The sequence below is a fragment of the Eptesicus fuscus genome, chromosome 1, assembly GCF_027574615.1.
Source record: "Eptesicus fuscus isolate TK198812 chromosome 1, DD_ASM_mEF_20220401, whole genome shotgun sequence".
In the NCBI taxonomy this organism is placed as follows: Eukaryota; Metazoa; Chordata; class Mammalia; order Chiroptera; family Vespertilionidae; genus Eptesicus; species Eptesicus fuscus.
In genome coordinates this window covers 131,447,298-131,457,895 of record NC_072473.1, presented here as the reverse complement: position 1 = coordinate 131,457,895, position 10,598 = coordinate 131,447,298, and positions in this window count along the sequence as shown.

Sequence of the window (10,598 nt, the reverse complement as noted above, 5' to 3'; positions counted from 1 at the left end):
GTGCTGTCCTGGACCTGATGGGGGGCGAGGCCCAGAACCTGACCAGGGGCCGGCAGCAGCTCAAGTGGGACTGGAAGAAGAAGCAGTTTGTGGGACAGTCAGGACAAGAGGACAAGAAGAAGATCAAGACAGAAAGTGGTGGCTCCATCAGCAGCTCCTACAAGCGGGACCTCTACCAGATGTGGAAGCAGAAACAGAAAATTGCCATATGCTCAACATCTGAGCCCCAGTGGGCTGCCAGCCGTCGGCCCTGTTGGCAGCGCTATTTCGGCCTGATCTGGTCGGGGCATGTGCAGGAGGCAACCAATTGATATGTCTTTCTCACATCCATGTTTCTCTCTCTGTCTCTCTCCTTCCCTTCTACTCTAAAAATCAATGAAAAATGTCCTTAGGTGAGGATTAACAAAAAAACCAACAGTGCATACATACACACATATACAAAAATACATGAATATTGGAGGGTTGGGGAGCAGGGCCCCATAAGTGCACCAATTTTGTGCACCAGGCCTCTAGTGAATTTATAAAACTGTTGGAAATTATGAGAGAATCCAAACATTGTGGAAAAGGTGCATAGGCTGCAAATAAGCACTCATTAGTAACACTAAGATATATTCATTGTGGAATAAAGTATGACATTTTTAAAAGAACAGTACACTAAAGCATAAAATATTAATCCTATCTAGGGCAAACTCCCAGTGCATTTTTTAAATAGAGAAAGGATGGGTCAGCATGATCCATGAGAGGAGCTGAAACAAAAGATCTTCCACATATTTAGTGCAGAATTGCAAACACAGAAAAGACATAGTAAGTTTTGACACAACTTGCTTAGGAATGGTGCTTACAACATAATATTTTGCCTTTTAAGAAAAGTTAATAATTTTATGGTTACACTAGAGGCCCAATGCACAAAATTCGTGCAAGAGAAGGCCTTCCTTCCCCCGGCTGCTGGCACCAGCTGCCAGCACCGGCTTCCCTCTGGCATCTGGGACCCGCATTTCCCTCGCAGCCCTGGTTTTGTCCAGAAGGTCATCTGGAAGGACATCTGATCTAATTAGCATATTACATTTTTATTATTATAGATTTTATGCCTCATTTTCTGAGGCAATGAAAGATTTTTAATTTTTAGTATATCTACCATCACAGCAATATTATTTAAAATAGCAGAAAAATTGAATATTCAATGATGGGCAATTGATTGAAGCTATATCAAAAAGGTGGAATAATATGCACCAATTAAGAATTATCCTGTTTGGGGGAAATGTTCATGACAATCTGTTAAGTGAAAAAATCCTACCTAATAATAGACAAATATGCAAATTGACCATACCTCCGACATGCCCACAAGCCACGCCCACCATCCAATCAGAGTGAGTATGCAAATTAACCCAACCAAGATGGCTACAGCCACAAAGAGCAAGGTTTCCTAGGTAACAGAGGAAGCCAAGCTTTCCGCCTCTCCTTGCCAGGCCTAAGCCTCCACGCAAGCTACAAAATTTCAATTATAGAAGGTAAACAAATTCAAACAGAAATGGCAGCAGAACGGAGCTTGAGAGAGCAGGCCAGGGTTGCCGCCAGCAACAGGGGAAGCAAAGCTCTCCGCACACCCTGGCCGGGCCCACCCGCTTAAGCTACAATGTTTCAATTATAACCCCAACAGAAATGGCTGCCAACCACGGAGGGAGCCCCAGGCTTGGCTCCGCTCCAGGCTACAAAGTTTCAATTGTAGAAGTAAAATAAATTCCAGATACCAGGGCCTCTGCTTGGGTTGCCAGGGGGTGTGGCCGGCCTGCAAACCACCACAGGCCCCTCGCTCAGGCCGCCCCATGCCCCAAGGGAACCCCACCCTGATCAGGGACACCCTTCAGGGCAAACCAGCTGGCCCCCACCCCTGTACTAGGCCTCTATCCTATCTAATAAAAGAGTAATATGCAGATTGATCATTACTGCAACACACAATATAGCTGCCCCCATGTGGTCAAAGATCCTGCTTCCATGTGGACACAAGATGGCCACCACAAGATGGCCAGCAGGAGAGGGCAGTTGGGAGGCACCCGGCCTGCAAGGGAGGGCAGTTGAGAAGGACCAGGCCTGCAAGGGAGGGCAGTTGAGAGGGACCAGGCCTGCAAGGGAGGGCAGTTGGAGGTGATCAACCCTGCAGGAGAGGGCAGTTAGGGGTGACCAGGCCAGCAGAGGAGGGCAGTTGGGGGCAAACAGGCTGGCAGGGGAGTGGTTAGGGGGTGATCAGGCTGGCAGGCAGGTAAGCAGTTGGGAGCCAGCAGTCCTGGATTGTGAGAGGGATGTCCGACTGCCCGGTTTAGGCCCGATCCCTCGAGGGGTCCCAGATTGGAGAGGGTACAGGCTGGGCTGAGGGACAACACCCCCCCCCCCGTGCACGAATTTCGTGCACTGGGCCTCTAGTAGATTATAAAACAATATACTGCATGACTTATATTGTAAAGAAATACATAGAGGATGTATATTCATATTCACCATTTATATAAGTGATTCTGGGTGGTAGAAATATAGCAGTTTTATGTTATATGAGTAAAATTATATGCACATATATAAGTAGACATTTGTATTATATTAAAATATATTTTAGGGCTGTGTCTAGGTAGACACAAAGATAAGGTGACCAGACGTCCCGCTTTTGGCAGGACAGTCCCAATTTTTAACAATTTGTCCCGCGTCCCGCGGCATTTTAAAAAAGTCCCGGTTTTTGGAAAGAATGCATGACAAGCTAGGGAACGGTGGGAGAACGGGAAGGGAATAGACGGTTTTCGGCGGCCATGAGGCTATTTAGCCAGGATATGAGTTTTATATTATTTTTGTTAATTTTATAATGTTAAACTTTAATAATAACAAATAGTTGTTGAGAGCTGATTATCGAGAACTGCTTATCAAAGTCGCATTGTTGATCAGTTGTTAGAATTCGACCACCATTATTTGGACTTAATGAACAATGGCATTTTTTGGGATTGGCAACGAGGAAAACATTTTGTAACTGTCTCTCAGACGATACACATCGTACTGCGCGCTAGTAAGCTAGTTAAACAAGTGATGTCATTACAAATCAGCTATTCAGATAATTTAGGTAAGTAATTTATTTATTTATTTCATAAATACATACATTTTCTTGAATTTAGCAGACAGTACTCGTATTATTTATATTTTATAGTGGCGGCAAAAAGTCTAGCGCTGGCCTTGAAAGTGACACTTATGACTTACGTTATGGCAAATTCATGACCTTTTAAACAATGACAGCAATCTACTAAAAAAAATCACTCAAATGAGAAATATGCCAAAGAATAAAATAATACTATACATAATTTTTTTATTTATTATATTTGTAAATTGTACTTATGTTGAAATTTAAAAATATATATTACAATACTATTTTTGCATTCTATGAAAATTTTTGTTGCTCCATATAGACCAAATTTTTAATCAAGAACGCACTCCCCCCTCCCCCCCCCCGGTCATTGGTGTCCCACTTTACCAATGTTAAAATCTGGTCACCTTACACAAAGAACAAAAAACTAGGAAGGAAATGCTCCAAATTATTAATTATCATTTGGGCATTGGGATTATTGATGGTTTTTAAATGTAGTCTCCAGAAACTACCAATTGTTTAATCTTGTATATACTTAATTCTGTTTTACATTTATTTTCTCATTAAGCTTTGCCTTTGGTATATGACATCATTCTCTTAAAAATGACCTAATTTTCATATGTGCGTGTGTGTGTGTGTGTGTGTGTGTGTGTGTGTGTGTGTGTGTGTGTGTACGCGGGCATGCGTGTGTTGCCTATTCATTTTCCATGTGATTGAATTCTCTATTGGTTCTGAGTATGTACTTTGCATCTTGAGAATATGTTTCATGTTATTTTAATATCTGGAGTGTTATTTTCTTGATAAAAATAAAAACATCTCCCTAGTTCTTTAGTTTGTATCCACCAAATCTTGTGACATAATTTATCAGCTAACAAATTTTACAGGTCAGGAGAGATGAATGGTCAAAAGTACCACAAAGTAATGAGAAAACTGACTTCTGACATCCAATAGAAAATAGAAAGCTCATTCACCATTATATTTGTGAATGCTCATATTCCCCTCTTTTCCTTGTCTTGTTGTCAGCAATTTTATCATGTATACCCCAGGTTACCCCAATAATTTATGCCCTATATAATGCTCTCCCTTTGAGTGTGGGCAGAACTGAGACTTGCTCCTAGCCAATAGATTATGGCAAAGATGATGGGATGTGGCTCCATTTTAGCAGACTATAGAGAATTTTTCCTTGCTGTCCTGATGAAGAAAGCAGCCATGTTGACAAAAATCCATGTGGCAAGGAACTGCAGCTGGCTTTTAGGATCCAAAAAAACCCTGAAACCCTGAACTAAGACAGTGGGACTTGAGTGGCAAGACGAGACAAGTGAAGAAAAATAAGACCAATGGATTGAGCTACTTTTTCCCACAAGGAGCTCACTGGTTGGTAAATGGCATGAGACAGATTCAGAGATGCACAGAAGCCAAGTGCCTGAATACTAAGAGCTTTCAGCAGAATTATGTGCCAAGGAGATCAAACTTAAAGTTCAGATCCCACCAGTGATGATAGGCCCTGGCAAAACCAGACTTTCAATTGGATCTTCTTTTAAAATATATATATTGTTGAAAGAATTACATATGTCCCCCCTTTTGCCCCATTGACCCCTTCTAGCCCGCCCCCCACCCCCAGCCCCAGACCTTCACCACACTATTGTCTGTGTCCATGGGTTATGCATATATACATATAAGTCCTTTGGTTGATCTCTTCCCACCTACCCCCACATTCCCTCTGAGATTCAATTGGATCTTCTGAAGAACTTTACCTAGGAATTAGTGGGAATAAATCTTTAAAATATTGATAACCTACCTTGAATTAGCTCATTAGCTAACCAAGTTAAGTTAATTTGCCCCTACTATAATTACCTGTCAGAAACTACAAGTCATCTAGAGCAGTAGTCGGCAAACCGCGGCTCACGAGCCACATGCGGCTCTTTGGCCCCTTGAGTGTGGCTCTTCCACAAAATACTGGGCCTGGGCGAGTCTATTTTGAAGAAGTGGCGTTAGAAGAAGTTTAAGTTTAAAAAGTTTGGCTCTCAAAAGAAATTTCAATTTTTGTACTGTTGATATTTGGTTCTGTTGACTAATGAGTTTGCTGACCACTGATCTAGAGCACCTACAATTTCTCATGAAGAGTGGTATTAAAAAATTACCAGGCACAGAATTAAAACTGAGGAAAAAGTAGACAAGAGAAGCAGACCCACAGGTAATTCAGGCATAGAAGTTAAAAGTCATGACCTTTAGGCCTGTCCAGTGTGGCTCAGTGGTTGAGTGTCTCCCTATGAACAAGGAGGTCACAGTTTAATTCCCTGTCATGGCACATGCTCAGGTTTTGAGCTCGATCCCCAGTAGGGGACATGCAGGAGGCAGCTGATCAGTGATTCTCTCTCATCATTTATGTTTCTATCTCTCTCTCCCTCTCTCTCTGAAATCAATTTAAAAAAAAAAACATTTAAAACATACAAATATATTTTTAAAAATAGTCATGGTCTTTAAAATAACTGAATAATATGAACAAGAAAATTTATAAAATGAGGAAAAACCTAAGAAAGTAAATTATTTCCAATAATTAATTACTTTTTTTGCTTAGCTTTTTATTTTCCTGGAGTTTCAAGTTCCCCTTTTGTTTGTTTGTTTTTCCAGGGTCTCAAACATTCCATCTATCTATGGAATTCTCCTTCACTCTCATATTAGAGTTCAGGATAGTTATTAACTTTTAGGGGGAGGATTCTTAAAGAGTAAAAGGAGGACCCTCTAATAGGGTCAATAGCAAGCTAGAAATTTTGTCCAAAGAATATCTACAGAAGGTGGTATTTGCTATGCTCCAAAATCTTCATGTAATGAATACTGTGACCCACAGACGAACTTTCCAAAGGCTCCCTTCCTCTCTCTCTAAAATCCATTAAAAAACATATTTAAAAATACATTCTGCTAATGCCTGTCTTTTAATTGGATAGTTTAAATCACTTTATGTCTAAAGTGATCACTGATGAGGAAGGACTTTTTCTGTCAGTTACTATTTGTTTTCTCTACAATTTGTGTTCCTCAATCCCTTCATTACTGCCTTCTTTTGTATTTCATTGATTGCTTTCCCTTTTAGTGTGCTGTTTTGATTACTTCCTCATTTCCTTTTCTGTTTATTTTTTTAAAAGATGTCTTTATTGATTTTAGAAAGGAAAGGAGAGTGAGAGAAACATCCATCGGTTGCCTCCTATACACTCCCCAACCACGGATCGAACCCACAACGTAGATATGTGCCCTAAACCGGAATCAAACCCACAACCTTTTCAAAAATATATATATTTTTATTGATTTCAGAGAGGAAGGGAGAGGGAGAGGAAGAGGGAGACAGAAACATCAATGATGAGAGAGAATCATCATCGATCGGCTGCCTCCTGCATGCCCCCTACTGGGTATCCAGCCCACAACCCGGGCATGTGCCCTTGACTGGAATCAAACCCAGGACCCTTCAGTCCGCAGGCCGACACTCTATCCACTGAGCCAACCTGGCTAGGGCAAACCTGCAACCTTTTGATGTAGGGGCGACACACTCCAACCAACTTAGCCACCCAGCCAGGGTGGTATACCATTGGATTTTTATTTCCCTGAGGGATAATGGTGTTGAACATCTTTTCATGTGCTTATTGGACATTTCTATATCTTCTTCTCATAAATGTCTCTTCACATCCTTTACCCATTGCCTTTATTTTTGAAAAATAGTTTTGCTAAATATAGAATTGGCTGTTGACACGTTTTCTTCTGGCACTTTGCATATATTCTTGGTGCTTCCTACTCCTATAACACTGCTTTCTGGCCTCCACTGTTTCAGATGAGAAGTCATTGTGATTCCCTTGCATATAATATGATGTCCTTGTACCCGATGAGCCATTTTTCTGTTGTGGCTTTTAGTATTTTGTTTTTGGCTGTCAATGGTTTGAATATGATATGTTTAGGGATAGAGATCTTTGTGTTTATCACACAGGAAATTCATTAAACTTATTTTATGTCTAGATTAATATTTTTCATCAAATCTGGGGTTGTTTTAGCCATTATTTCCACCACCCCCCAATTTTTCTGCCCCTTTCTCTTTCCTTCTGGTCAATATCCAGGGTCCTGAAGTGATTGTTTTTTGCAATTTTGTCAGTTTTACCATTGCTTCTCATTAAGCCATTTCGGAAGTTCCACCTATACAGTAGCTAATTTTAATACCTAATACTTCCATATCAACTGCAAACAGCTGAAAACGGGGCAAGTGGACCTGAGAAATAGTTGCTTGTTAAACTATTTAAAAGAATAGTTTATCTGAATTGCCCATTGGAGAAAGTATATTCTTAAACAAAGCAGAGTTGTGAGTAATATTTGCTTATGTGACCTGGTAATTCTTCACTAACTGAACTAGTATAATCATCTTTCTAAAAGAAAAGTTCTATAATCTTAAGTAGTTAATCATGTTGACTGGGAAAAAATAATACTTCACACAACAAAGTTGAATTGTACATTTTTTCTTCCTCCAGCAGATGGTGACATTTTATAGAATATGGATAAATTGTCCAGACCAGTAAGCTAAGTGACTAAAATAGAATTGTCTCTAGTTTGTTTTCTCTATCTACATCTTGAATTCATTTACAAAATGGCATTCATCAAGAAGTCACATTTATAAAAGAAGATCAAGAATAATAAAAAAATCATGACCAATATTGACAGTGAAATTTTTCAAGTTCTTCAATGCTTAGCTGCATTGTGTGTTTTCACATTTGGCATGAAGTCACATCAGCCTGCCTATATACAAAAATAGAACAGCAAGGACAGAATGCTGAAGTGGGCAAATTTTTCTTTATATAATGTCCACCTCTGATACCTCTTCATTTCTTTCTATGTGAGTTTTGAATCTAATGAGATAGACTGAGATGTGGAAAAAGGCATTTCAGGCAGAAGGAACAAATTGAGTTCAGATTTAGAAGCATCAAACTATTTGACATTTTTGCCAGACCCAGAACAGTTTGGCTAGAACACACAGCATAAAACACACAATGTACCAACTGAACTGGAGTGGAGGATAGAAGAGGAAGGAAGTGGTGGGAAGTGAGACTGTAAAGGTAGGTTGGGCCCAGACTATAAAATCTTTCGAAGGCATGCTCATGAAAAACACTATGAAAAACCTTCTGAGGTGTGCTAAGGAGTGTGAAGTTGATCTTGTGGGCCTCAGAGAGCTGTCTTCTAAAGGTGTGAACACAGTAAAAGAGGGAATCAAAGAGACCAATTAAAAGATGATGGATCACACAGTGCTGGAGAGGAAAAACACAGTGTGGATTGATGAACCATGACATTTTGCATGGAAAAGGGTTAATGATGGAGCCATATTTAGGAGGCATTCACGTGATAGGTAGACTATAAGCTAAGGTGAATGGCTGGATGTGCTGTCTGAGAAAAGGAGAGGCATGTACAAAGATGACTGTGGGATTTCCAATTCTGGCATGTTGATGTGTAATAATGGCATTATGCAAAACAGGAAATTCATGAGGAATAGAGGGTTGTAAAGGATTTGGTTTAGGACGGTGGTCGGCAAACCGCGGCTCGAGAGCCACATGCAGCTCTTTGGCCCCTTGAGTGTGGCTCTTCCACAAAATACCACGGCCTGGGCGAGTCTATTTGGAAGAAGTGGAGTTAGAAGAAGTTTAAGTTTAAAAAATGTGGCTCTCAAAAGAAATTTCAATCGTTGTACTGTTGATGTTTGGCTCTGTTGACTAATGAGTTTGCCGACCACTGGTTTAGGATGAAATGAATTTGAGGTGCCTGGAGGGCATCCAGGTGGAGTTGCTGGGACAAAAGTAGAATCATGAGATTAATGAGTTCAAGAGAGAAATCTGGAAATGATATTTGAGTGAACAATGAAAACTTGCTGTGAAAGGCCATGCTAATTGAGTCCCAGGTGGTTGAATAAAATGAGAAAAGGATCTTAAGGATAGCGCTTTGGGATTCCCAATATTTTCGGTTAGGTGGAGACTATGTAGGAGATTAAGAAGGAGCCACTTGAGCCATAGCCAGTTTGGCTCAGTGGACAGAGCATTGGCCCTTGGACTTAAGGGTCCTGGGTTCGATTCTGGTCAAGGGCACATACCTTTGTTGCAGGCCCCCATGCATGTGCAAAGCAACCAATTGATGTTTCTCTCTCTGTGTCTCTACCCCTCCCTTCCACTCTCTCTAAAAATCAATGAAAAACATATCCTCAGGTAAGGATTAATAAAATTAAAATTGAAAAAAGAAGGAGCCACTTGGGAGGTAGTAAGGGAACTACAGGGAATGGAGTCATCTTTGAAGAGGAAAGATTGTAAGTGACCTTCTTCTCACAGTACAACTTTTTTATTTGTGGGAAATGGAGTGGTATACAGTGATATCCTAACCATCTTTCTAGAATAATCCCTTTGGCCAGAGCTTGGAAACCTGTCTGGTCCTTAACATGCTAGAAAGTCAACCTCTTAAGGATATGAAAAACTGAGCATAACATAAATTAACCAGAGGCCTGGTGCACAGATTTGTGCACATTGAAAGGAAATTAATTAGAAGGTGGTCGGCGGGGCAGGACTGGGCAAGATGGGCTGGACATTCCCTGGAGCCAACCTCCCGCTGTCCTTCCCCAGCCGGCTGCACCTGGGGCAGCACCAGGACTCGAAGGGAGTCTGCAGAGTGAGTGGGGTCCCTCTGGCAGGTGGGGTTCCTCAGCCTGGCCTATGGGGATTGGGCCAAAACTGGCAGACCGACATCCCCTGATGGGTCCCAGAGTGTGAGAGGGCACTCTGCAAAGTTGCTGTTGCTCAGCAGCTCCTGTGTTGAGCGCCTGCCCCCTGGAGGTCAGTGTGCATTATAGCAACCAGTCGACCAGTCATTCAGTTGTTCGGTCACTTAGGCTTTTATATACATAGATTAAAGTTTGAGATGTACTAGTCTAGGATATCCTTTCTCATCTGTCTGGTGGTTGGGAGGCTGGTTGGTCTGGGAAGCGTCAGCTGGAAAGGCTTATTCTCTGATCTACTAGTATGTGGCTAGCCCAGGCTTCTTCACATGGCAACTTCAGGGTTCCCAAGAGCAGTAAGGGGGAAATCCCCACAGTGGAAGCTTTTTTCAAGCTTCTGAGTGAGACACATTTGCTACTATCCCTTTAATCAATACAAGTCACAAGACCATCCCAGTGTCAGTGTGGGTAGGTATTGCCAAAGGGCACAAAGAGAGGAGGACAAAACTTCATGGTTATTTTAAAAACCTATGACACTACTGGAGTTTAGGCTTTGCGAATAAAACACCAGTGACCTTTTTCACTCTGCCCAGCTACATCCCTCCACTCAGGTGAGCACAGAGCCACCTATTTGCTTAAAAGAAGACAGGAGGGTGGATGTAAAAACATGGGGGAGGAAAAAGTTATAGATTTACATTGGAAAATATATTCTTGCCACAAAGGAGAAGATGGGTACAGATATAAGTGGACATATAGGTCTGGTATCAG